This window comes from Papio anubis, chromosome 11 (genome assembly GCF_008728515.1).
Source record: "Papio anubis isolate 15944 chromosome 11, Panubis1.0, whole genome shotgun sequence".
NCBI lineage: Eukaryota > Metazoa > Chordata > Mammalia > Primates > Cercopithecidae > Papio > Papio anubis.
Window position 1 is genome coordinate 52,971,479 of NC_044986.1, and position 25,115 is coordinate 52,996,593.

General features: G+C 34.9%; 1 long non-coding RNA gene across 1 annotated transcript; it reads right to left on the reverse strand.

The window, feature by feature from the left end:
* Window positions 1–3: 3 nt before the first annotated feature.
* On the reverse strand, window positions 4–21,222 carry LOC108587640. Its single transcript, XR_001906476.2, has 3 exons — window positions 21,183–21,222; window positions 5,326–5,461; window positions 4–22 (listed from the first exon to the last, which is right to left on the reverse strand). It is a non-coding gene; the product is annotated as an uncharacterized LOC108587640 (long non-coding RNA).
* Between the last annotated feature and the right edge of the window lie 3,893 nt (window positions 21,223–25,115).

Sequence of the window (25,115 nt, forward strand, 5' to 3'; positions counted from 1 at the left end):
GGGAGGCCTGATGGTTGGTTTCCTGAGGAAGAAACTCATATAAAACAAATGTAAGTTTTTCAGGTTTCAAGACTGGAAGGGTCAATTTCTAGGTATATCCAAAATAAACCATAAACAACAGTTCTATGGGACAATTGATCTGGTTTCAGAATGATTACTAAGTGAAATTAGTATATGTTTTATCTTACTAAAAGATTAAATAGAAAAGTTGATTCCTATTTTTATATGTGTGGTTCCATTTTAGTATTATTATTTAATTTTGATTGTAGTTATATGTTTATTCCCAATGTCATTTGTAATTTTTGGTCATCAAAACAATTTTTAGTATACATATAAAAGCTATTTTATATCATCATATATCCTGGTTGCAGAAGCATCTGGAGGTCTCTCAGTAAGTTAGATAACCCATGCCTTGCCTTCAGCCAAACTAAGGTAAATCAACTTTACAATTTATTGGCTGTAAAATCTCTGTAAGTCATTTGAATTTTCTGTTCCCCAATTTGAGTATATAAAGCATGTGTTGGAGTATGCATGGTATGTGAAATATTTTTTAAAGTGTCTTTGTTCTGTAAATAATATATTCCTTTCTAATGAGTGAGATCAGATTTGTATAACCTTCCTAAACTAAGTTTGTATCATAAAGGGGGTGTTGAATTTTATCAAATGCTTTTTCAGCATCACTTTAAGTGATCACATGGTTTTCATTCTCATTCTGTTGACACAATGTATCACATTGATTGATTTGCATATGTTGATTCATTCTTACATCCCAGGGGTAAATCCTACAAGGTCATGATGAATGATCTTTTTAATGTATTGTTGAATTCAATTTGCCAAGATTATATTGAGTATTTTTACATCAATATTCATCATAGGTATTGGCATGTAGGTTTTTTTTTTTTTTTTTAATGTGGTTTTGTCTGATTTTGGTGACAGGGTAATACTGACCTCTTAGAATGAGTTTGGAAGTATTTCATTCTCTCTGTTTTTTGAAATAGTTTGAGTAGGATTAATATTAGCACTTTTTAAAATGTTTGGTAGAATTTGGCAGTGAAGCCATCAGGTTGTCTTTATTGGGACACGTTTTACTATGGCTTCAATCTTGTTGCTTGTTACTGGTTTGTTCAGGTTTTTTATTTCTTCACGTTTTGACCTTGGTAGCTTTTATGTGTTTAAGAATTTGTCCATTTCTCTAGAACTCCCATTTACTGACATATAGTTGCTCATGGTAACCACTAATGATTCCTGGAACTACTATGGTATCATTTATAAGGTCTTTTTTCATTTCTGATTTTATTTACTTGGATCTTCTCTCTTTTTTCTTAGTCTGGCTCAAGATTTCTCAATTTTGTTTAGTTTTTTGAAGAATAATTTTTAGCTTCAGTGATCTTTGATGTGATTTTCTTCATTTCAATTTTATGTATTTATGTTCTGATTTTGTTAATGTTTTCCTTCTACTAATATTGGGTTCGGTTTGTTCTTGCAATTCTCATTAAGATGCATCATTTGGTTGCTTATTTGAAGCTTTCCTTCTTTCTGATATAGGCACTTATAGCTATAAACTTCGCTTTCATTACTGCTTTTGCTGTATCCCACAGTTTTTGCTTTGTTGTATTTCCATTATCATTTGTTTCAATAAATTTTTCTCAATTTCCTTCTTTAATTCTTTATTGACCCACTGCCCATTCAGAAGCATATTGTTTAACTTTCATGTATTCTTAAAGTTTGCAAAATTCCTCATTATTGATTTCTAATTTTATTTCATTGTGATCGGAAAACATGCTTGATATTATTTTAATTACTTCGAGTGTTTTATGACTTGTTTTGTGAACTTTGTGGCCTATCCTTGAAAATGATGATGTGTTGAGAAAAAGAATGTGTATTCTACAGTTATTGGACAAAATGTTCTGTAAATTCTATTAGATTCAATTGGTCTATGTTGCTGATTAAGTCTGATGTTTCTTTGTTTTTCTTCTGTCTGGAAGATATGTCCAATGCTGAACATGCAGTGGTGAAGTCTCTAGCTATTATTGTCTTGTGTTCTATCTCTCTCTTTAGTTCCAATAATATTCACTTTATATACCTGTGTGCTCCAATATTGGGTGCATATATATTTAAAGTTGCTGTATCCTCTTGGTGGATTGAATCCTTTATCATTATACAGTGACCCTGTTTTCCTCTTCTTATGGTTTATCTTCAAAACTATTTTGTGTAATATAAGTACAGCTACTCCTTATCATCTTTTGGCTTCTATTGCTATGGAATACCTTTTCGATCCTATTATTTTCAGTGTATATGTGTCTTTATAAGTGAAGTGTGTTTCTCATAGGCAAGAGACCAAAAAGTCCTATTTTTTAAATCCATTCAGCCACTCTGTGTCAATTGATTGGAGAGTTTAGTCCATTTCCATTCAATGTTACTATGACAAGTCAGGACTAAGGACTGACATTTTGTTATTTGTTTCCTGGTTGTTTTGTAGTCTTCTCTTTTTTCCTTTTTTCCTTCCCATCTTATTGAAGGTGATTTTCTTTAGTTATATAATTAGATTTACCATCTTTATTTTTTTGTGTATCCATTTTATGTGTTTTTTTGTTTGAGGTTACCATAGGGCTTGAAAATACTGTCTTAAAACCCATTGTTTTAAGCTAGGAACAACTTAACTCTATTTGCATAACAAACAAGCAAAATTAAAACTAATAAATACTCTATGCCTTAACTTTATCCCCCTGTTTTTAAACTTTTTATTCTTTCCATTTGTATCTTATTGTATTGTCTATGTCTTGAAAAGTTGTTATTATTTTTTATTGTTTCCTCCTTTAGTCTTTCTCCTTAGGATAAGAGAAGCTTACATACCACAGTTACAGTGCTATAATATTCTGTGGGGATTTTTGGAATTAACAATTACCAGTGGATTATGCACCTTCTGGTGAATACTTATTACTCATTAATATCCTTTTCTTTCTGACTGAAGTACTTCCTTTAGCACTTCTTATATGACAGGTCTTGTATTGGTGAAATTCCTTAGCTTTTGTTTATCTGGGAAAGTCTTTATTTCTCCTTCATGTTTGAAGTAGATTTTTACTGGAAATACTATTGTAGGGTAAACATGTTTTTTGTTTGTTTGTTGTTTTTTTCCTTCAGTTCTTTAAATATGTCATGCCATTTTCTCCTGTCCTGTAAGGTTTCCACCTAAAGTCTGCTGCCAGACATGTTGGAGCTTTATTGTGTTTGATTTTTTTCTTATGTCTTGCTGCTTTGAGGATCCTGGCTTTATCCTTCATATGTAAGAGTTTATTTATTAGATGCTTTGTGGTAGTCTTCTTTGCGTTTAATCTGCTTGGTGTTCTATAACCTTCTTGTATTTGGATAATACTACCTTTCTCTAGGTTTGGGAAGCTGTCTATTATTATCCCTTTAAATACACTTTCTACCCTATCTCTTTCTCTATCTCTTCTATAAAGCCAATAAACTTTAGATTTGCCCTTTTGAAGTTATTTTCTAAATCTGTAGGCATTCTTCGTAGTTTTTCATTCTTTTTTATTTTGTCTCTCCTGACTGTGTATTTTCGAATAGCCTATCATCAAGCTCACTAATTCTTCCTTCTGCTTCATCAATTCTTCTACTAAAACACCCTTATGTATTATTTAGTATGTCAATTGCATTTTTTAGTTTCAGAATTTCTGCTTCTTTCTTATTTCAATCTCTTTGTTAAATTTATCTGACAGAATTCTGAATTTCTTCTCCGTGTTATCTTGAATTTCTCTGAGTTTCTTTAAAACATCTATTTTTAATTCTTTTTGAAAGGTTAGATATGTCTGTTTCCCCAGGATAGGACATCATATCTTATTTAGTTCATTTGATGAGTTCATGTTTTTTGGATTGTCTTAATACTTGTAGTTGTTTGTCTGTGTCTTGGCACTGGGCCTTGAAGTGTTAGGTATTTATTTTAGTCATCTCAGTCTGGACTCATTTGTACCCATCCTTCTTGGAAAGGATTTTCAGAAATGCAAAAGGTCTTGGGTTTTGTAATCTAAGGTATGTCTGCTTTAGGGCGCATCCCAAGACCAGTAATGCTGTGCTTCTTGCAGACTGGTAGAGGTACTGACTTGATGGTCTTGAACAAGATCCTGGAGAATTCTTTGGATTACTAGCCAGAGACTCTTGTTCTCTTACCTTACTTTCTTTTAAACAAACAGAGCCTCTCTCTCTTATGAGTCACCACTTGGAAGTGGAATGACATATGCACCCTACGTCCACCACCACTGTAATGACACTGTGCCAGACCTGAAGCCAACACAGCACTGGGTCTTGACCAAGGCTTGCTGTAACCACTTCTTGGCTACTGCCTATGTTAGCTGAAAGCCCTGGTGCTGTATGATCAGGAGGTGGTAATGATCAGCCGGATCAATGTTCTTCCCTTCAGGGTGACAAGTTCCCCCATGCCCCACATGGTTCCAGAGGTGACATCTGGGAACCAGAGACTAGAGTAAAAAAACCTTACAGTCTAGCTGGTGTTCTATTATACTGTGGCTGAGTTGGCACTCAAACAACATGATGAAATTCTTCCCATTCTTCCCTTCTCTTTCCAAAATCAGAGAAGCCTCTCCCCATGGTCATTGCCACCATAGGCCTATGAGGACTGCCAGAATACTGTTAACCTTTAAGGCATGAGGGCTTTTCAGTCAGGCTGTGGTGAATTTCCCTGGCCTGGGACATACTCTTCAGGGGAATGGGCTCCCCTGTGGTACAGGGCAGGTCCAGAAATGCTATTCAAGAGCCAAGACCTAGAATCAGGGATTCCCAATAGTCAAGTTGGTGCTCTACCCTCCTGTAGTCAAACTAGTACCTAAGATGCAAAACAAAGTTCCCTTTACTTTTCCCTCTGCTTTTCTCAAGCAGAAGTGGTCTCATCCCAAAGCCACTACAGATGGAAATGTGCTGAGTTTCACCTGAAGCCAGCAAGAGTCTCACGGTCTCACCTAAGGCCCTCAATGTAGTACCTGGGTATTGCTGCTAGTTATTCAGGGTCCAAGGTCTCTTCAGTTAACAGGCAATGAATCCTGACAAAACTGGCTCTTTCCCTTCAAGGCAGCAGACCCTTCTGGCCCAGGGTGTGTCTAGAAATATTCAGGAGCTAGGGCCTAGAACGAGAACCTTACAACTCTGACCCATGAGCTACCCTGCTTTGGCTGAGCTAGTATCCAAGATGCAAGACAAAGTTCTCTCCTCTCCTCAAGTGGCATCATTAATTCAAGAATGTGTTTTCTACCTCTTCATGTCTCTTTCAGCAGTATGTAGTTAAAACCAAGTACTGTGAGGACTCACCTGATTTTTGGTTCTTATGAAGGGGCTTTTATTGTGTAGATAGTTGTTAAATTGGTGTCCTTGCAGTAGGGTGAGGAGTACGATCAATAGAGCCTTCTACTCTATCATCTTGCTCTACTTTTTCCATTCACAAAATCTTAAGTATGGAAGAAATATAACATTTATTCAGCATTTTTCAACAGTTGAGCATGAAAGCTATAGTCCAAGAAAACTCACCACAGCAAAAATTGTACAGGCTACATTGCTAATCACAGCTAAATAAATCTGGAGACTTATAGTAAAAATTTAAGAAAAAAGTCAGTTCAAAGTGTTAATGTATCCCCAATAATTGTTTGTTCTAGGAAATTTTCACAAAGCTACAGTCACATAGCATTTACAAAATTACAAACTGCAAATAACTTCTGTCAAAATGTAAGGGAATTTACTAAAACTGTAATTAAAGGCCTAGCCTTAAATGCCATTTTCATTAAAAGCAAATATTTTAACAAAAAACAGGCATTTGACTTAGGATAAAAACAAAGTGATAAAACCTCAGAAAAGTATGGAAAAATAATTATACAAGTAAAAATAGAAAATAATTAAAGATAAAATTATGTAACTTTTACTTTTGCACATTTTATTTTTGATTATTATGTGTACATAAGAGTTATATATATATTTCTGTGGTCTATATGATATTTTGATACAGGTATACAATGTGTAATGATGAAGTTAAGGTAACTGGGGGTATCCACCACCTCAAGCTCTTTAAATTTCTTTGTGTTGGGAACATTCCAGTCCCACTCTTTTCCTTAGTGTAAAATATGCAATAACTATTGTTAACTATTCTCACCATGTTGAGCTGCCAAATACTTTACCATATTCATTCTATGTGATCCTATTTTTGTGCCTATTAGCCATCCCCATTTATCCCCAACCATCTCTGCTACCCTTCTCAGCCTTTGACAATCATCATACCACTCTTTATCTCCATGAGTTCTTTTTTTTTTTTTTTTTGACCTCCAAATATCAGCAAAGACATGCAATATTTGTTGTTTTGTGCCTAGTTTATTTCATTTAATATAATGTCTTAGTTTCCTCGGTGTTTTTGCAAATAGCAGGGTTTCATCCTTCTATGGCTTAATATTCCATTGTATGTTTGTACCGTATTTTCTTGAACCATTCATCTGTTGATGAACAGTTAAATTGCTTCCATATCTTGGCTATTGTGAATAGTGCTTCAATAAACATGAGATTGCAGATATCTCTTCAATATACTGATTTTATTTCTTTTGGATCTATGCCCAGGAGTGGAATTACTAGAACATATGATAGTTATATTTCTCATTTTTTGAGGAACCGCCATACTATTCTCCATAGCGACTGTACTAATTTACATTTCTATCAACTGTGTACAATGGCCATCCTCACTGGTATTCCTTATTGCCTGTCTTTTGGAAAAAAGACATTTTAACAAGGGTGAAGTGACATGTCATTGTAGTTTTGATGCACAATTCTCTGATGATTAGTGATACTGGCCATTTATATGTTTTCTTTTCAGAAATATCTATTCAAACCTTGACCCATTTTTAAATTGGATTACTTATTATTTCCCTATTGTTTGAACTTCTTACATAATGTGGTTATTAATCCCTTTTCAGATGGGTACTTTGCAAAAGGGTAAACTATGTATTTTCATGTATATGTGCTTTGCATGAGTTTTTCTTCTGCTTCAGATATTTTCCTTCATATTAGCATCCGACAAATTTATACCTTTTTTCTATGAATCAACTGTTTTAGCACATTCACTCTGAAGCCTGCCCTGAATCCCCTTTCTGCTCTTATAGTGGGTTTTATGTTCCTTATTAGAGATATTGACACATTGAATCTTTTGAGTAAGTAACTTTCTATGATATTGCTACACATTTCAAAGGAAAAGGAAAAAAATGTTATAGTGTATTGAGCTAGCATATAATTTCATTGAAAATTTACACATTTTTATTGCAAATTGGAATTTTAAAACTTGTATTTAGTGACTGGTTATTGCTGGTATAAAGAAATATTGTGTCAAACTATTTTTTTAAATATTAATGGGTTTTGTGAAATCTCACATTTTCTAGTTGTACAATCATATTCAAAGAGGCATCTCAATCTGCAGATATTAATAACTTCATCTTTACTAACAAATTCTTGATTTTCAAGACAAATCAAAAGGAAATCTCTGAATATATCCAGGACTTAGAAGCATCCACATTCCTGTTATTCTGTCTCGGTATAAATCCTGATTCTGCAACTTGTCTGGTATGTTACCTGGGAGAGTCATGTAATTGCTTTTTGCCTCAATTTCTTTACAGTGATTTTGCTAAGGTTGATACGAGTTTTAAATGAATTAAAACATGTGCTTAGAATAGTATCTAGTATTATTGAGTTGTTATGTAAATAAAATACAGAAACATTTCAAGTATATCTAAGAATTTTATGTATTTTTAAATATATTCAACAAATATTGTTTAATTATTATTTCCACTACCATTTAATTTATGAAAACTGTATTTTCTATATCTTGTTCTAGCTATAGGACAGGTTTACTTGTTATATGTTGACTTTGGAGTTTTTATCTGTAGACTATGGATGTTAATGATACTTTCCTTATGAATTTGTGTATAAAAAATAAGATAATAGTGGTAAAACACTAAGGAAGATTTTGAAATATTGCATATACCCACTAGATGGTAGGTAATGCTGTCAACATAAATCAGTAATTGAATATATAACAAAGATGATGTTTCATATAAAACTCACAGATTACTAAGTGGCATTTGGGTAACTGACCAGTCATTCATTAAAGATAAATAAATAAATTTAGCTTTCTGCCTTACATAGTATATCAAAATATTTTATCTCTAAAAGAGAAATCATTTTAATACATTAAAAAATATCTGTGATCTTTCTATAATTTTACAAAGGCATAAACTGTCAAAGCAAAGAATGTCTACTTGGTCCTAGTGGAATAATCAAAACTGGTATAACATCACATTAGAAGTTATATTATTAGAGCAAACGTGTTCTTGAGTTCAGACTTCAGAAAATCATGAGAAACAAACAGCACATTTTGTGTTCTAAAGTGTTATGATATTTTCTCAAATATGTTCAACAAAATACCCTATTAAAATGTATAAAACACATGGGTTAAATCACACATGATCTATAGTCCAAATCAAGTTATATCCAACTTTAAAGACAATTATATAAAAAACAGCGATACAGTTGAATGGTATAAATTTTATTTTAGTCACATTTTCTCCAGCTCAGACTTTTAAAAACATGAAAAATTAAAATCCTAATGTTCTTCAAGAAAAGAAAAAACAAAATATTCTCAATGAGTTGAATTATTCATGTAAAAATTAATTTTAATTTTGTTGTTAACTTTTATTTCTTAGAGACACAGATTTATAAATGTACTCTCTAAATTTTCCTTGTCAAATATATTGAAATTACAAAGTTCCATCATGAATCTATTAGTTTTTTCTTTTAAAATTCTATAATGAGATACTTTAATTTGGATGAGGGTATTATACTCTGCTTTAGCAAATTTAATAATGTACTATTTTCTAAAAATTTAAGCCTAATTTATCCCCTAATTAGCATTTTTCATTATTGGAAATATACACTGTGCCTTCCAGTAATACTTTTCTAATGAATAGCAAACTTTTACAATCATTATGTGTGTGTGTGTGTGTGTGTGTGTGTGTGTGTGTGTTTCATTCTGAATAAAACTAATGCAATTATTTAGGCGCCACATTTTAGATTTTATCTATTTGTCTTAATTTGGATGCAGCTGGAATCCATCATTCTTAGCAAACTATCACAAGAACAGAAAACCAAACACCGCATGTTCTCACTCATAGGTGGGAACTGAACAATGAGATCACTTGGACTCAGGAAGGGGAACATCACACACCGGGGCCTATCATGGGGAGGGGGGAGGGGGGAGGGATTGCATTGGGAGTTATACCTGATGTAAATGACGAGTTGATGGGTGCAGCACACCAACAAGGCACAAGTATACATATGTAACAAACCTGCACGTTATGCACATGTACCCTACAACTTACAGTATAATAATAATAAATAAATTAAAAAAAAATAAAAAATTAATTTGAGAATCTATAATTTCATTTAGAGTCACAGAGGAAGCTGCATGGTATTTATTTGAGATAATGTAATACTCTTTTTTTTTTTTTTGAGACAGAGTTTTACTCTTGTTGTCCAGGCTGGAGTGCAATGGCACAATCTCAGCTCACTGCAACCTCTGCCTCCCAGGTTCAAGCGATTGTCCTGTCTCAGCCTCCCAAGTAGCTGGGATTACAGGCTCCTGCCACCATGCCTGAGTAATTTTTTTATTTTTAGAAGAGACGGGATTTCACCATGTTGGTCAGGCTGGTCTCGATCTCCTGACCTCAGGTGATCCACCCGCCTCAACCTCCCAAAGTGCTGGGACTACGGTTGTGAGCCACCATGCAAACAATTCTCCCTTCTGGTCTTGCTGTGGAAGGTGTGATTTGGTGGTCTCTCTAATTGCCAAGAAGAGATTTATGTTCCCACCCAAAGGGACACGAGGAACTTAGTTTCCTTCAAATGTGGTTACTCTGTTCTAGCCACACTGGCTTTCTTCCTATTCCTTTGAATCATTAACCTCATGCCTGCCATAATACCTTTGACCTTGCTGTTTTCTTTGAAAAATTTCACCTAGAATCTTCCTATAGCTGAGTCTTTTGTATTATTCACACCTCAGAACAAATATTTTACGTACTATGAGTAGCTTTCACAGATATAAAACAGCATTCCTTCCCCATTCCAAACATACATACTTACAACACTTACACCTCCATCAATTACTACAATAGAATTCTATTTCCTTTTATTTATTATTTAATGAAATTATTCTGCTTAGTTGTTCATTTATTTTTCTAATAGTCTCTCCTACTGTAATGTAAGATTCATGAGAGCAGGGACAGGTGTCTTTTCTTGCTCTTTGCTGTGTCCAGCTTGTAGGACAGGACCTACTGTAATTGCTGAGTGTATGCCCTTATGTGCAAGAAAATAGAAAAAAAAAACCAAAAAAGAGGAAAAATAGAAGAAAGAGTGAAAGAGGGAGCCAGGAGTCAGAAAGACTACCGAATCACATCTTCCACAGCAAGACCAAAAGAAAATTGTACAGCCAATTTAACTGATTAATGAAAATGTCAGAGTATTACATAAGCTCAAATAAATACCATGGAGCTTCCTTTGTGACTCTAGATGAAATTCTAGATTCCCAATTAAGAAGAAAAATAAGTAGGTGAGAAAGAGGACACATAGCAGCCTAGGTTTTAGGCCAACCACTTTTAGATTTAGTAGAGGAGACCTCTCAAGTGCCTTTTATTACTCTATTGACTCCTGCAGTATAAAAACCCACTTGATGCCGGGCATGGTGGCTCACACCTGTAATCCCAGAACTTTGGGAGGCCAAGGCGAGTGGATCATGAGGTCAGGTATTCGAGACCATCCTGGCTAACATGGTGAAGCCCCGCCTTTACTAAAAATACAAAAATTAGCAGGGCGTGGTGGCGGGTGCCTGCAATCCCAGCTACTCAGGAGGCTGAGGCAGGAGACTCGCTTGAACTCAGGAGGTAGAGGTTGCAGTGGGCCAAGATCCCGCCACTGCATTGCAGTCTGGGCGACAGAGTGAGATTCCATCTCAAAAAAAAAAAAAAAAAAAAAAAAAAAATGAAAGAAAAGAAAAAAGAAAAAAAAAAACACTTGAGGTTTCAAATTTAAGGGTATTTTGCTTGAGAAAAACTACCATGCTGTGCAAATCAAGATCAACAACACATCAGTGCTACTATTTTCGTTATCTAATGTTCACATGACACTCATAATTTTATATTTTACTTTTCCTTACTCAATTGAAAAATTTCATATGTTGAGTCATCTTGGCATGGAGACCAAAACTTTTATTTACCTAAACCTTACATATATTTTTAATTATTCAAGCCAAAAATCTTTACAATATGTTTATGTTTCAATATTTTTATGATCAATTATATTATGTGTGCTACTTCTCATGAGTTCTTCTTAGAATTGATGATAATAGTATAGATTTAATTCTGGTGTCACTGATTATGTAGCAGAAAACAAAACTAAATAAAATAGATGCCTAATATTAGTGCTAATGATTATGTAAGTCTTAAATAATGGCACATCACTTGAATAAATTATTGTAATTGCAAATAATATATAAAATATAAGTAGTTTATTAATATAAAATTTTAAGACAAAATTATGTCCACATAATAAAAATTATATAATTATTAAATGTGAATTTAATAGGCAAGAACTAGAACAATTACAAAAGCAAAAAGGAAAGAATTCATGTACTAAAGAAAATGGGAAACTTTTCCTTTCTTTAATCATAGTCATCCAATAATTTATAGTTAATAATGTGGTAGGAGGAGGAGGAAGAAGAGTTAAAAACAAGTACATACATCATTTCGTTACCAGTTGACATACAATGAATCTCTGAAAACAGACAGTTTGGGAAGCAATGATGGGTAACAGAAGGCTTCAGAATTAAGTAAGAAAGAATTGCTTTACAGAGGGAAGGGCCTTAAAACCGATTCTTTAGCTATGAAAATAATCTCACCATCTAATATTGGGAAATTTCGAATTATATGAGTGCAATTTTATCCTGATTTCAACAGTTATTGTTTTATTACTTACTATAGCAATTGCTTAGATTTAATTAATTTTTTCTTACCAGGAGGGCAAACTTTGCAGTCTAGTGGTAAAACTTTTTTCCAACTATATACATATATATAGTTGAAAAAAATAACATATATATAATATATATGTTAAAAGTAAACTTTTGGAGATTTGCTCTATATATACATATATATAAGTCTGTGTGTGTGTGTGTGTGTGTGCGTGCATACATACCTATTCGGCAGCTTTTCCTAAAGTATATTCTGTGGGATTTAGTACCCATCAAACAATAATTTTGGGGAACACTACATATGTGCATCCCTTTCTTGCTAGAGATTCACTATGCTCACTACCAATTAAATGTAATGAGATTTGCATTATCATCTCACTAATACTGAATTTACATCAATGTTTTCAATCTTATTTCACCCCAAAATATTTCAGTTAACAGGCATCATGTGTTAATATTCCAAGTATCATGTTTGAGCAGCAATATAGTGTAGTGCTGAAAATAAAGGGTTTGTGCTTGAAGTCTTCTATTGTGAAATCAGGGAAATTTTGTCATCAAAATGAGGTGGTAATAGAAAGAGATACCTACACGCACATTGTGTGCATGTACATTTTTTTAAAAAAAATAAATAGATACACTATATATATACACACACACTATACATCTATATATACACACACACATACACATATATAGTGTGTGTGTATATATCACATTCTTTAGCTGTGTGTGTGTGTATATATAGTGTATCTATTTATTTATATATATATATATAGTGTGTATGTGTATATATACACACACACACACATGCACACATAATTTGGCTGTGTCTCCACCCAAATCTCATCTTGAATAATAGCTTCCATAATTCCCACGTGTTGTGGGAGGGGCATGATGGGAGATATTTGAATCATGAGGGTGTTTACCCCCATACTGTTCTCGTAGTAGTACGTCTCATGAGATCTGATGGTTGTATACAGGGTTTCCTCTTTCACTTGGCTTTCATTTTCCTCTTATCTGCTGCCATGTAAGATGTGCATTTTGCCTTCTGCCCTGATTGTGAGGCCTCCCCAGCAATGTGGAACTGTGAGTCTATTAAATCTATTTTCCTTTATAAATCACTGAGTCTTGGGTATGTCTTTATCAGCAGCATGAAAATGGACCAATACAACATGTATATCATATATACATATATGTGTGTAGATATACATATATGTATATATAGTATGTGTATACATACCTCTTAGCTATAGCTAACTATCTCTATTAGTCCACTTTCACGCTGCTGATAGAGACATACCCAAGACTGGGCAATTTACAAAGGAAAGAGGTTTAATAGACTTACAGTTCCACTTGGCTGGAGTGGCCTCAAAATCACGGCAGAAGGCAAGGAGGAGAAAGTCACAACTTATGTGGATGATAGCAGGCAAAAAAGAGAGCTTGTGCAGGGAAACTCTGCCTTATAAAGCCATCAGATTCATGAGACTTATTCACATGGGAAAGACCTGCCCCTATGATTCAACTACCTTCAACTGGGTTCCTCCCACAAGACATAGGAATTCAAGATAAGATTTGGGTGGGGACACAGACAAACCATATCACTATCTATGTATCTATCTATATATCTATCTATCCATCTATCTACAGATATAGTGTGTGTGCATGTATGTGTGTGTGTATGTGTGTGTGTTTGCTCACATGCACACACTTTGATCAATGCCTGACACTTGGTACATGATATAAAAGTGTTGTCATTATTAGAGTAGCCTTTTCTAGAACCATAATGGGAAATTTCTGACATTATAGCAAAAATAATGTGGAATTGCATTCACTGGTGTGAAACTCCAACCAGCTGCTTTATTAGTGACTCTGACAAGAAGCCTGGTGTTTCTCCTGCACACATTTGGTTCCAGCAGAGGACCTCAGGAAGGAGAGTGAAATGAAAAGACATGTGATACGTTTGAGATGTCAGTTGCAAGTCATGGTGACATATCCACTGGCCTGTAGGCTACATTTTTTAGGTTTTTGTTCTGGAACAAAACAGGCCTTAAAAATATGTTTTGGCCATTTCTTCTCTTGGTCATATCTTCTGTGGTCTAGTAGCTTTAGGAGGTAGACAGTACTTTTCCCTTTTTGTTCTTCCTCCTAAAGACTGTGTAAAGTCTTAATGCAGCATTTCCATTTATGGACTTCCCATTTTATGCACTTCACCTATATGTTGGTATACTCCAAATTAGGATTCAATAGAATAATCTATGTCCCTTCTCCTTATTATTTATTTTGTTCTCAGTCACCTGCTAGTCATATCATACTACTATCTGTAAGACTGGTTCACCAGATTAGAAATTTCCCCATACCAAAGGCATAAGTTGAAGCATAAGAATATTGAAAAATATGTTCCTAGTTATCTGATACAGTTCATAATCTAATCCTTGAGAATCTCTGTTGTACAGTAAGGGTCCAGCAATTAATGTATGATTATTAAATGTGAGATTATAGTTAAAATGTTATACCATACATCCTCTGGGACAATTTTTATAGTACATAGCACCTATTTGTTTTTAGCTGTCTCAGTTAATGTGAACTGCTATAATTGAGTTTTTCCTTATTAAACATCATTAAAGGGAAGATTGAGATACAGCTTTCTAAAAACCTGTAACTTTGATCTAAATATTATCTCTTTTATATTCACAGAACTTTATAATATTTCACCAAATAAACCTCAATTTTATCATCTGCAAAATTGGGATAAAGATACAGTGCTTTATGTTCACAGAGTTTGTATAAAGATTATATAGGGTATAAGAATGCAAAGGTAACTTGATGACATTCTACATATGCAAAGTGGGATTTCCTTAACTATAATTATTAACTTTATTTTGGTTAACAATAGTAGTATTTAAGCTTTTATGTTTATTGTTTGATTAACATCTTTGTTGATGCAAAGTAAGTGAACTGAAAAGACCCCAAAAAACAGAAATATCCTGTCTTCAAAATACTTTATCAGTGGCCACAAAACTGATAATGAAAGGCACGCTCCAAAAAAATTGATTAAAAATAGTTTTTGCTTTAACTATGATTGATTAAAAATAGTTTTTGCCTTTGCCTTAACTATAACCATAAAACAAATAATCAAAACATCCATTGTGTTTATTTTTACTAATTTTCTCAAACATTGTCACCATATTATTTGTATGATGCACACATCAGTTATCACATTGGCCATACTTACACAAAATAGCTAGGACACAATGATTTAAGCTCCCTGTTAATTTGCAAGATGAGATTCAAATTTTGACAGAACTTCCCTGGGGTTAGCTTTTCTAATACAGCAGAGAGCTGCCAAAACAACGCTTGGAAGAACAAACAGTATTTCTGTGATTTTTCAGCTGGGTAACTCCTGACAGTCCTTTAGAAGCATGAAGAAAGTCTACTTTTGGAGATTTGCAGTATAAACTGAAGCATATCATCACCCCAAGAGATAAGAAACTTTACACAGTTGAAATGGAATCAAGTCACTGGCAATATCAGCAAGAAGCATTCTGTCATTTTTTTGTTGTTGTAATTCTGTATAACAACCTCTAAGGATGTTCAGTAGATGTCATATTTCAAGACTGCAAATAATTTGTTAACCCTTAATCAAAAAAGTCGAACAGTGTTTCTTCTATCCAATACATTATTCCATTTAAAAAAAAAAAAGTCATTCCTTAAAGCTTTGTTTGGAAATCAAATTAGTCATTCTGAAATAACATTGAAATGTATAGCATAATAAGAGTATTCCCTGTAGATGTTTTCCCATCATAATACTGACATGGAAACATTACTGGTGACAGAGTGGAAATAAGTAATTCACTAGCAAGTTACAATATCTTTTTCCTAATTTAGTTCTTGAGCTTCTGTTGAAAAAAGATAGTACATATTGTTATGTGAAAGTCACTCTTAGTACAAATGCTAAATTTCATGAAAGCAAATATTAAGAATTTTGAAACAAAGACAGTTAAAATTGACAGCACTGACAATGTGGCTAGTGTAAGACAATTTGTCTTTTCAAATGTAGCCACTAGTTTATGCCAGTTACAGTCTGTCTTTGTAAAATGAAGATAAACACAATGGCAAAGTAGTACCCAATTACAGGAAAAAAAAAAAAAAAAGAAAGAAAGAAAAATAGAATTTTAAAATACACCTGGCTTTCCAAATAGTTTATATTATGGATATATATTATGTTTATAATTAGATAAAGACAATAAGTACTCTTTTAAAAGGCCATGTCTGTTTGCAAACAACTTCATTATTTGCATACTGTGAATATTTTCTTCTATTCACTGTTTAGTCAGTGAAAAGCTTGCATATCAATAAATATGTATTCCTCTAGGTAAAAAAAAATCAATAAATTAATATACAATTGTCAAAGGAAACATTTGTCTGTCACAGCAATGTATCTTTAAAGAAGAGCTAACTCAATACCTTGCTTCTGGTTGTCATTAAATGTAATATGGAAGGTCAATTAATCAGGGTTCAATTTAGAGAAAGTAATGCATTCTGGTTAGCATGATTAGCAGGGGATTTATTTCAGGGTTCTATGTGGGATGAAATGCTTATTGGATGTTCTGAAATACTAAAATACTAATAAACTCTCTCCTGAGCTTTCCAGATGGGCTAACAAAGCCATACCATAGAATTGTTTATCAAAGAAACTGCTGCCCTGTCATCTTAAAATGGTTTGGCTACGACTTCAGCTGTTGGTGCAGAACTTCCACCTCAGCTGTGAGCAAAAAATCACCACCAGCCATATTTGGAATTCTCTCTAAGGAAAGAGGCATGCACTATGAGTGATGCTTTATTTGGTGATTAACTTTGCTCTAAGAAAAAATAGCTCTGTACAACCAAAATTATATGAATATTTGATTTCACATTTTTGAACAAAATCCTATTCTAACATCTGGAAATATCAGCAAGAATCACACTATAATATTGTTATTATTGTAATTTTGTGTAACAGTCTTTGAAGGACATTCATTTTGTGCTATTTTTCAAAAGGTAATAATTTCTTAATATGTAATTATAAGTGCTGAAGGGTGTTTTCTCAAACCAATGCGTTATTCCATTAAAAAAAGCCTTCACTTGAGGATTTGGGTATTTTCTTCTAAATCAAGTTACTCATTCTGATGTAATGTCTAAATTAATAGCATATTAAAAGTGTTCTACACGTTAACAATGATCTTCGTTAATATGAACTGTAAGCCACAAGCCTCACTCATTTTTGAGGACTTTTGGTTAGATTCCTTTTAGTTGGATAAAATTAATCTAATTTTCCTCCAAAAATCAGTCTCCTAATATTTAAAATCATTGCTGATGTTTTCTATAAGAATTACCTTCTCAAGTTTTTATATTTTCTTATTTCTTTTTCTATATAATATGGTTTTCAGATTTTCTTCCATTTTGATCATCTTCTCTTGGGCTTGCTCTAGTTTTTAGTAGTTGCCATAAAAAGTAGCCATTTTGTGTGGAATGTGATATTCCAGAATTAATTTGAAATAGTAAGAAAAATACAATGAGAACATTCAGTTTATTCATTCTAATTCTATCTATGTTTACCAAAAATACCTCAAATATCATCCTGACACAACTTTTATAGACTCATAATTGTCTTTCATGATTATCCTTCTTTACGGTACTTTTTTTTTTCAATTGACTGAAACAAAACATATAAGCATAACTTATATGCTTCCACTGCTTCTCTCCCATCTTTGACCAATTACTCATCCCGGACTGAATCCAAAATTTCAGAGTTACTCAAATATTTTTCTATTTCTTCTTTGCTGTTCACTTTGGCCTCTGTCTTGGAGCAATTTGATAGTTACTTTGACAATTTATTTAACATACAGTACATATTTTTATGATTTTTAAAGCAGTGTTTCAAACCAGATATCACCTCTAGGCTCCACATTTATGTAGGCAGCTAAACATAACCTGGTCAACTGTGAAATTATTATCCACCTGAACACTTAGGTCTCCTGAAAGTGTTTCATTTTTAAGTAACTATCACCACTATCCACCTTCTTCAGCTAGAAACCCAGAAATTATTATTTCCCCGCTATCTCATTAGTCTATATGAAAATAATCATTAAATTGTGTTAATTCTAATTCCCAAATAGTCGTCTAATCTACAGACTTTTTAATAGTTACACGGTGACTCTCTTCATCTCTTTTGTTGACAATTGTATTCTCCTAATATGTCTCCACAGAGTTTCTCTTATCTGACTCTAATGCTTTTTAACGGAACAATCATTGGCATTTAATTTTATCTAATAAAACTTTCAATAGCTTCTGTGTTCCCAGAAAAAAAAAAAGTGAATAAATTTCTTCTTTGGGTCAGTCAGTTTTTATGGCAGATCATGTGTCTAGTATCACCTTGATATATGAGGGGACTTGAAAAATTCATGGAAAATGCATATTATGAAAAAACTATATGTGAAGTTTTTTTTTTTTTTTTTGCACAAAATAAACTTGTCTTACTTTGTTATGTCTTAACATAATGTAGTTTGAGCAATAAGAAAAATGATCAATTTGAAAAAATCCCCTATTAGAGCAACACGAATTCTGCCAAAATGGAAGCAAGAACAAACATCAAATCTGTGGTGAAGCTGGGGTAAAATAATACAAAAATCACTGATGCTTTTTGAAAAGTTCGTGGGGGAAAATTTCCTAAATAAATTTGCAATCTAAAAATGGATAACTTATTTTAAGAAGAGACAAGATAATTTTAAAGATGAAATCCACAGCAGTAGACCATCCATATCAACTTGGAGGAAAAAAGTAATTTTGTAACCCTAATTGAAGAGGACAAACAATTAACAGTACAAACAACAGCCAACAAACTAGATATTTCAATTAGTTCAGCTTACACAGTTCTGATTGAAAAGTTAAATTTGAGCAAATTTTCCACTCGAAGGATTCCAAAACTACCACACCCAGATCAGCTATTGTCAAGAGCAAAGCTTTCAGTTGGAAATTTTTAAAAAGCGACATCAAGATCCTGAAGCACTTCTTCAAATAATCGTAATAGGAGATAGAACAGGGCATTACCAGTATAATCCCGAAGGCAAAGCACAATGAAAGCGGTCCAGTCAACTCAAAAACAGACTAGTTAAGAGCAAAAGTCATGGCAACAGTGTTAGGGATGCATTTTACATATTGACTTTCCAGAAGGCCAAAGAACACCTGTTTATGATGAGAGTGTTCTGAGGAAGTTAACCAAGGACTTAGTAGAAAAATGCTTGGGGAAGCTTCACAGAGTCCTTCTCTGCCATCGTGCTGCTCCTGCTAATTCCTGTCATCAAACAAGGGCAAATTTGTGAAAGTCTCTGTGAGAAATCATTATATATCCTCTGGACAGTTCTGATTTGGCTCTGAGATTTTGTTTGTTTGTTTGTGTGTTTATTTGTTTGTTAATCGAAAATAATCCTCAAAGAATACTCATTTTTCTTCAGGTAACAATGTAAAAAAGCCAGCCTGTGTTGACCTGGTTAAGTTCCCAGAAGTTTTAAGTTATTTCAAGATGTACTATAAGGCTCATATCATCATTTTAAAAAACGTCTTGAACTTGATGGAGCTTATGTTGAGAAATAAAGTTTATTTTTAAATTTTTATCTTTTAATTCTATTTTTCAACAAACTTTTTGAAGTCTCCTTGTCTTAGCTACAATAGGCTTCCTTGAGTGCTCTAAATATAAAGAAAACTTTCAGGTCACAGAACATGCAACATTGAATAGCGTCTCCTGGCAGTCGTATACACACTCTATTTAACTGAATATCTTTTCAGTCTTTCTACTTTCATTAAAATGTCATTTATTCAAGAAAATTTCCCCTATTTCTTTGACTAGGTTTTTGGTGTACCTAATTTTTAAAACAGGATCCAAACCATCCCACATCATCCTTTAACCTCAAATCAAAATGTTGGGCCTGTAAGCGTTTTAATTAATGGAGCGCAAAGAACGAATCATTCTGGGTATTTTGAGCCCAGATATATTAAGGAGGTTTGGCAGCATCATTTTCCTCCTTTGAAATCCAGTTGCCTTTCTTTGAGAAAGACCTAGCAACCATGTGGTAAAGTCCACACTGAGTAAAATCAAGGCCCACACCTGAAAACTTCAGCTGAGTTCCCATCTAACAGCCAGTACCAAGTTTCCAGCCATGTGAATGAGCCAGCCTGAAAGTGGAGTATCCAGCCCAGGTTGAGACATTTCAGATGAGACTCTACCTTTACCTAATGCGCCCAAATTGAAAACTAGTGAGTCTTCTACTAAATGTTTCTTTTTAAGAAGCTAAATTTTAGAGTGTTTTGTTGTGTATGTTTTTTTAAGAGAACAATTGATTAATGAAATAGATGTTTTACCATTTGTGCATCAACAACTATTTAACGTCTTGTGCTGTGGCCAAATTTATTAATGAAAAATAATTCTTCATTTAATCACTACCCTATCTTCAATGTACAGGACAATGTCTGTTACATAGTATATACTCAATAAACATTAATTCCAATAAGTGCCAATTTTTATTGAAAAATAAAATGTATTTAGACTTCCCTATGTCTCACAAATATATTTTTTCTCTGAATGTGTAAGCATAGGATTATATCTATCTTTACCTGTGTTTGTTGTAACTTATTATACATATTGTGATTCCATATGTATTACTTTTCTTGATATGCACTATTTTAGAGAATAGTCTCTGAAAAACATAGACTTTTCATAGAAGTTTTAATGTATAATTTTACAATGATTATATTGTACAATAATAATATTGGATGAGAGTCCTACATTAAAATATTTCTTGTATTATTTATCACAACATGCAGTATAGAAACATTCTAAGAGGGGGCAGATAGACACGTTAGATCAGTTGTAGGAAACTCAACAATTTGGAATTGAGAAGAACCCCACATAATTTCTAGCACATCCATGAAAATTCCACTAAAAGAGAGTACATAAATATCATATTTAAGCAATTTGTGATAACAAAAATAATCAAGAGTTCTCATATTGTATTAGTCCATTCTCACCCTGCTAATGAAGATATACCTAACACCGGGTAATTTATAAAGGAAAGAGGTCTAATTGACTCACAGTTCAGCATGGCTGGGTTGCCTCAGGAAGCTTACAGTCATGGCAGAAGGGGAAGCAAACATGTTTTTCTTCACATGGTGGCAGGAACGAGAAGTGCCTAGAAAAGGGGGAAAAAGCCCTTATACAACCATCAGATTTTATGAGAACTCACTATCATGAGAACAGCATGGGGGTAACCTCCCCGTTACTCAATTGCCTCCCATCAGGTCCCTCCCACAACATGTTGGGATTATGGGAACTACAATTCAAGATGAGATGGGTGAGGACACAGCTAAGCCATATCATTTATCTTTTCAGAGAATAAAATAATAACAATAAGGGAATATGTTATTGCATAATTATGTGAGAACTACTGAGACTATATGCAAGATTAAAAACATTCGTAACACAATTATATAATAGAACTTACAGTTTGAGGGGAGTGAAGTGTATATAAAACATAAACAACAGGCCAAATAACTAGCCAGAAGATTTGTGTGTGTGTGTGTGTGTGTGTGTGTGTGTGTGGTGGCATATAAGAGCAAAAGTAAGTTGAAAAAAATGGTTACAAAGCACATTTTTAAAAAGTTGTCGAGCCAGAGACTTGTACATTTATACATTTTATTGTTTTTCTTTGAACCTTTAAAATAGGCAGATAAAAAGTAGTATGTGACAATTGCACTCACAATTTACAACTTAAGTTTGAAACATTCCTAATATAGAAAGCCATACATCTACTATGATTATATTGTTTTCTTTTAATCATGGGCATTCACTTTTAAACAGAATGTGAATTCATTCCAATATATGTATGATTGTGTTTTCTGAATGTCCATATCTTTACAATGAAGTTTGAGACAATTGCTAGTTGATATTAAGTATAGGAGACATTACTCTGGTCCAGGCATATTGCAGTAATCCCCATGATAAGTTGGAACTGACAATCTGAGGTGAAATTTTCCGGGGAATAATTTTTAAAACTGAGGTTTGAAAATCTTCACCTACAAAAAGAGGCTATTTAGTAAGATAAAATTGATGCTATTACAGGCATATCTGGAGATATTGCAAGTTCAGTTACAGAATACCTCAATAAAGTGAGTAAAACAATAAACAGTCACACAATGTTTTTTATTTCTCATGGCATATAAAAGTTATATTTACACTATATAGTAGTCTATTAGGTGTGCCATACCATTATGTCTAAAATACAATGTACATACTTTAAAAATATGGAAGAGGTTGAAGAAGGCTGAGTAGATGTAGCTGGAATGTGCTTCTTACATGGACAGTAACCAAAATATTGAGTAAACCTTCACATTCCAACAGATCTTTCATGAGAGAACACCAAAATTCAATAGAAAGGTGATAGAGGACACTGTGGTTCAGGAGGGAGAAAGCAGAACTGCCTGCCAGGCCTTGCTGAGCACCAGGTCCACTGCTCTGATCTGGACCTGGACCCAAGTAGGGGATGAATGAAAGAACCCCGAGGAACCACATTTCCACCATGGGCCTCTGAGGTTTTCCTATCTATAAGAGCTCCCACAACCCCTAGGGACCTTTGGACTGGCAGGGGCAGCTGCCTGGAGACCATGCAGAGGCACTGCTCAAATAGGAACACATGGAGCCCAACAGGATTCTGGGTACACACCCCCAAATGCTCTTCATCCTGCCTTAAGAGGCTTTAGCTCCTGCTCTCTGCCACGCTGGGAAAGAGTAGTAATATAGGAATTAAAAAGAAATTATTTAGGCAGTTAGGGAGGTTACAGGAGTCCTCAATATGGTTTTACTTTTAATTAAAAAGCAGCCCCCAAATCATTTCTTTCTAACAAAAGGCAGACTGAAAAATCAAACTGCAAGCATAAATAAGCAAGCAAAAAGCTTGCATAGGTAAACACCAGTAGCTGTGCCAATAGTAAAGAGAAACCTGGAAGCCAGGTATATTCAACATGGAGGTTTTCTCTTCCCCTTTCTTTGTCGCCACATGTGCAGAGGTCATGGCGCCAGCCAGATGGAGACCCCCATCTACATAATAAAATATTAGAGTGGGATAGCCAGCTTCTTCGTGATTTTGTAAATGGCACACCTGGTCCAACCAATCCTCAGGGCCCTATGTAAATTTTCTCCAGCTCCTCTATAAAACCAACCACATCCTGATTCAAATGAGGAGATATAATCAATACCCCCCTCACTCTGCACAGGGGAGCTTTTCTCGCTGCTTTTCTCTTCCTTCACCTATTAAACTCTCTGCTTTTTTTTTTTTTTTTGGAGTTCCGCTCTTATTGCCCAGGCTGGATTGCAGTGGCACAGTCTTGGCTCACTGCAACCTCCACCTCCTGGGTTCAGGTGACTCTCCTGCCTCAGCCTCCTGAGTAGCTGGGACTACAGGCATGCTGCCACTCCTGGCTAATTCTTCTTGTATTTTTAGTATAGATGGGGTTTCACCATGTTGGCCAGGCTGGTCTCGAAGTCCTGACCTCATGATCTGCCTGCTTCAGCCTCCTAAAGTGCCATGATTATAGGCATGAGCCACCTTGCCCAGACTGAACACTCCACTCTTAAATCAGCTCCTGGTGTGTCCATGACTTCGATTTCCTTAGCATGAGACAATGAACCTCAGGTTTTTTCCCCAAACGACACTTTTTCAGTAGGGCCTGGGCATACTCACACACCCCAAAGACAGGCCCCAACACTATTGCCACAGGAAAAAGGTGCACCTGAGCCACATACCTGCCTGTCCCTCCCAAGACTGCCTGCCTGGTGTTCCTGCAGGAGAGAGTTCACAGCGTAGCCTCTATTGCCCTACCTGAGTGTTTTGTTTGTAGGGCTGGAGCAATTTACCACTGTATCACAGGCAGTGCTTGGCCCCAAAGGGCCAAAGGACAAATCCACTGGCCTGATCCCAGGTCCTCAGGAGTTGAACACATCACCCAGGTATATGGAGATAAAATCTGTGGCCTGATCTTCATCTGGGGAGGAGCCACCAGTGACAGAACACAGAGAAATGTGTGATGTGGGTTCTTGGGGAGGTGGTGCAGGAGCTGGTGCCCCTTTGAGAGGCTGGACCAGGAAGAATGTGGCACAATAGCTGCTGTTTCTGCCCCAGGGATTATCACAGCCTGGAATGTCTGGAATGGCTCAGCAATCTGGGCACAGGTGGCTTGGGACTAGTTTTGAGGGTTGGGCCTGTTGCCAGGCCCAGACACCAGAGGAAGACCTGCCATGTGGTGGGAAGTCAAGGACCCCGAACGGAGGGACCGACTGGAGCCAGGCCCAGACACCAGAGGAAGACCTACCATGTGGCGGGAAGTCAGGGACCCCGAACGGAGGGACCGGCTGGAGCCACGGCAGAGGAAACATAAATTGTGAAGATTTCTTGGACCTTTATCATTTCCCTAATAATACTCTTATAATTTCTTACACCTGTCTGTCTTTAATCTCTTAATCTTGTTATCTTTGTAAGCTGAGGATGTACGTCACCTCAGGACACTGTGATGATTGTGTTAACTGTACAAACTGATTGTAAAACACGTGTGTTTGAACATATGAAATCAGTGCACCTTGAAAATGAACAAAATAACAGCGATTTTAGAGAACAAGGGAAGACAACCATAATGTCTGACTGCCTGCGGGGTCGGGCAAAAAGAGCCATATTTTTCTTCTTGCAGAGAGCCTATGAATGGATATGCAAGTAGCAGAGATATTGCTAAATTCTTTTCCTAGCAAAGAATATAATAGTAAGCCCCTAGGAAAAGAATTTCATTCCTTGGGGGAGGTCTATAAATGGCTGCTCTGGGAGTGTCTGTCCTATGCAGTTAATATAAGGACTGAGATGTGCCCTGGTCTCCTGAAGTACCCTCAGGCTTACTAGGATTGGGAAACCCCAGCCCTGATAAATTTGAGGTCAGACCAGTTCTCTGCTGTTGAACCCTGTTTTCTGTTAAGATGTTTATCAAG